At 34.7% G+C, this 4,698-nt stretch overlaps 1 long non-coding RNA gene across 1 annotated transcript; it reads left to right on the forward strand.

Moving 5' to 3' along the window:
- The first annotated feature begins 1,555 nt into the window (after positions 1-1,555).
- LOC117332078 lies at positions 1,556-3,722 on the forward strand. The gene is made up of 3 exons (XR_004533717.1): positions 1,556-1,690; positions 2,217-2,414; positions 3,622-3,722. It is a non-coding gene; the product is annotated as an uncharacterized LOC117332078 (long non-coding RNA).
- The last annotated feature ends 976 nt before the right edge of the window (positions 3,723-4,698 follow it).

The following is a 4,698-nucleotide window of genomic DNA, read 5'->3' on the forward strand; positions in this document are numbered from 1 at the left end:
AAATCAGTAACTTTGAACTGTCAGTCTTGGGTAAATGTTTGAAGAAATCAGTTACTGTTCTGATCAATTTTACAGTAATGTATTCAAGCAACATCCTTTTTGACAATTTCCTTAAAGAATGTTTTATGAAGGTTATGAATGAAATGTATTTGATGTGGTGAAAATATTACGCGGACATTCGTATTGATTTGATCAAAACATATCATTTTAAATACTACAGTATATATGTTTAAACGTATTCAGTTACTCAAAGTAGAAAATATAAAAGAACTTTACAATTTAGGAAAATATTTATCACAAGCAAAAAAACTAAAGGAAAGATTTTTTATAAGATTTTAATTAGAATATATTCATTTTTAATGATTATTTCTCTGTTTCCTTGTAACAAATCTGACAAATTAGCTTATTGAATTATAAATCATGTAAGAGTGGATGCCTTTGTCCATTAATGTTATATACTATTTTATCCAATAAGTTGTAAAACTTATGGAATAAAGTTGAATTTAATACAGTTGTTTAATGAATAACGGGATCATCACTGGAGTACATGTAACCAATTCACTGTTGTAACCCAATATATTAATGTAAAGTATTCCCACATCACAAAACCTTTGGTAGATAGTGTGTAAATAGTGATTTAATGCGACACACATTTGGATGTTTATAACGTTAGTTATACTATCATCTCGGCAACAGTGAACCTGTGACGTAAGAGGCTGACCGACCTCGTTATCAGAATGAAATTTTGCATATAGGTCAGTTGTCCAGATGGGCCCATGCTGTGCCCTGTATCTCAGCGTGTATATACACAACCCCAGGAGTGTGAGGGTAATTTGACTGGCTTTTCAGAAAACCAACCTATAGACAACTTTAACCTTTTTGTGTCTAAAACCATGTAAAACAATTTGAAATTTTGTTGATAATTGTATCAATAATTATTGTATATTTAGTTTATATCGACATAGAACGTAACGTAACTAACAATGACAGCTTTCAGCTAAGCTGTATGGTAAGGGTGTAGATTTCAATTTGAAATTGATAACTTTCCATTTTTGGATAGTCACCTTACCGAAGATGTTCAATGAATGTGCTTATGCCCTTACTAACAATAAAGGGTTTAGGGATATGCTTGTTGACAAGGCAATAAGAAATCTTTAAGGTAGATACCATGACCATGTTTAATACTAGTTAATACACGTTATGTTCCGTTGTCACGACTTTAGATTTCCTTTGGACAATGTGCTTTAACCCCAATTCAACAGATTTGCATGGCATGTCGTCGATGAAAAAGAAACCGACAATGTTAAATCTTCTAGAACGCATTTACTTTTTTTAAGATTACCCATAAAAATATATCTTTTGTTCATATTTTGTTCTCGCATTTTATTATTTTGAGCTAGAACTCCGGCTTGATTTAAATGTCAGAATTGTCTGCCGTTTTTCCCTATCTTGTTGTTATTGGTGTCCCGTCAGTTATTGGCACGATAATGAGAGGTCAAGGCCTAATTTGCTACCAGCTGGTGTCACCATATAATCTGATCTTGGCCAAGTAGGTCATCTTCAATCTAGATAAGGCCTTAACCTGAACGCCAAAGGTCCCAAACCTTTCATATTGAAACTTGTGTGATACAAAACAACAGGATGACACGTGTAACAATCTGCTTATTAGCTATTTTCCTGGTACAAATAGGTAGGTACTTACAACATTGTTATTCCGTAAAAGATTTAATGTTACTAACTACTGTAAACGTACTTATTTTAGCGCAATCAAATTTTAGCGCATTTGCAGATTTTAGCCAGTCAGCGCAATGATGAATTAGCGCATCCACAGAACTTTCTATAGAAATAGAACGTACAAAAAGTAATTAGCGCAATCATAATTTAGCGCAAGGATTCCAGCGCGAAAAGCGCGAAAATAAAATTACCGCTAAAATATGTACGTTTACAGTAAATTGCTTTCTGTTGCATGTCTATCTTAATGTTACGTGTATAACAATTCACTTACATGAGGATATTGATTGAAACCCTGATATAATATCAGCGCACATCCAGTTTAAATCCTTAGGAATAGTTGCAGCGATTAAGAAAAATAATTACCCATAATACAATAAAAATACAGAATAAAGTTTTCAAAACAAATATACATAGGATGTTCCTTTCCTTTACGTTTTGGGCTTTCAGTTTTTTGTTTTTTTGTTTTTTGTTTTTAACTCTAGTATCTTCGGCGAATATCCATATGTGTAATGACTTGGATGTATCGGCTTGTCGCTTGCCCTGCCCGTATGGCACAATGAATGATTGCCAGTCTGGGATATGCACGTGTAAACTGACAGGCGCGCTATGTACCAACAGAGAAGGGTGTTTGAAGGCCTGTGGACATCGCCATGCTGAATGCTACGGAAACACATGTCACTGTATGTATTCTAAGGGTCTTGCTAATATGTCTATCCACCATACCATTTCGTATTTAGGACTCTCACAACTAAAAAGTTTACTGTATGTTATTACTAGTGAATCCGTTCCTCCCAATCGCTCTTTTGAAGAGCAAATGATGTGAAAGGAGGATTGCCAATTTGGGCCTTCTAGTGATATAGTTATATTGTTCGTAGAGATTAGGTGGGCATGATATACATGTAACATGTAACATGAAATTAAGGTCAGGTCAGGTCAGAGGCCAGTTCAACTGATGTGGGAGTCAAGTCCCGATTTGTTTGGAATTTGTATACACAATTATCATCCATTGATATGTTGAAAATAAAACAAATTAATAAAATAAACAATAGGCAAAACGTAGGTCAGAGTGACCCAATTTTATAGATGCTTATTATGTCAAATATTTATTCTATTTTGTGCCTTAATACACGTAAGAACAATATATTATCAGCCTGGTATAGCACATCCAAATGCCTCATCAAGTTATTTCGCCTGTGTGGATAATGTGGTGAGGATTTAGGACATGTCTGAGTCTGACAGTGAATGAATGACACGAACAGTATATGTCCCAACACGATTGTCGGCAGAACAAGACATAATTCACTTTATATATTCTTTATTTGAAATTCTTCTATCACACAGGTAACACATCCTAACAGATACAAACACATAATATCATTATCGCTCTATTTCTGTATTTCACAGTTCATACAGGTCTGATACTAACCAATGCAGCTGTTAAACTTTTCAATGTTTACCCCCCCCCCCCCCCCCCCCCCCCCCCCCCCCACCCCCACCCCCACCCCCACCCCCCACCCCCCTTTTTAACAAAAGCGTTTGTCTCCGCCTTAATATTTTAAAAGTGAAGAACCAAGGACATCACCTTGACATACACTTTTGAATGTTTGAATGACATTTGTTGCCTCAGACCTTTGGGCCAAAATAACCTAATTATATTGCACTGCCCAATGTTGAAGGGTGATATAGGTATACCACAAGTTTAGTTTCATCACTTTATTTTTAAAAGTTGAAAGATATCGCAAAAAATTATACTGTGTAGTAAGGCAGAAAATAGAATATATTTAACATAATCAGCATTTATGGAAAATATAATTTTGATCACACGTCTCAATATAATTTTCATCCATGTAACAATTTAATATATGAATATATTTTTTCTACTTTCAGGTATATAGACAGCTTCAGTTTTACATCAAATTAGATATTGCATTTCACTATGATATTATACATTAGGAATGACTCATGATTAAAACCATCCATACAATCAACAGTTAGTCTTTGTTGTAATTATCCAGTTTGGACCTTTAATGAGGTCACTATGGTGTTTTAATGACCTGGTAGAATCTAATATATTGACCGAGGGCTTCTCTGTGACGTCAAAAGCGCAATATATTAACTCGGTGTTTCTTAAAATAGAAGCATCATGTAAATATCTCAAAACATTGAACTCCTCGTGACCATGTTTTAGCCAATGAAAACTGAGGTAGGTCGGACCATATCCAATATTTTGAATTGTCCTAACTGGCAATTAAAAAGTATATCCTATATTCTTTATCAATGTTATTAATATGAATGAAGGCAAAGCCTTGGAAGAGCGCAGCTAATCTAATTGCCACTTGCAGACGTATAAGTTTATGTAATATATGTAATTTATTTTCTTATTATATTAACAGATTTATGATATGTGCTAAAGGTTATCCCTTAAAACCCACATAAATCCATTATATCATTTTTTTTCTGTTGTGGCATGATATACATCAAAATATCCTCAAAGCCTACTGCAGTATATATACTCTAATATTTTATAGTATGATTTAAGAAATTAACCCCCTCTTGTGGGGGAACCCTGAAATCACAAGGTCATGATAAGTTTTTTCAAAAGGCCTTATATAACAAGAATTATGCAGAATTATATGTCTCATCTTTCCCGCTTTGTCAATAACATCCTTCAATTTATGGATTAGTGTTCAAGTAATTAAATAATATCAGTAACCCCGTGTTCAGCATGATAGTAACAGCAACCTTACCAAGATTCAATTCAATGGTTTTTTTTCTCTTCTTTCTGAACAACTTTCTTCTTCCTAATGTCTCCCTTGACAATGCCTCACTTTTGGCCTTTAGTTGAGCGTTCGCCCCCGTGAGGAAGGCTTTGGGCCCTGTCCCCTAGCCGAGACATACCAGAGTTTTTAAAAATGGTAGTTGCTGCTCCTTGCTTAGCGCTCAGCATATTAGGAGTGGGACGAC

The sequence above is a fragment of the Pecten maximus genome, chromosome 8 (genome assembly GCF_902652985.1).
Source record: "Pecten maximus chromosome 8, xPecMax1.1, whole genome shotgun sequence".
Taxonomy (NCBI): domain Eukaryota; kingdom Metazoa; phylum Mollusca; class Bivalvia; order Pectinida; family Pectinidae; genus Pecten; species Pecten maximus.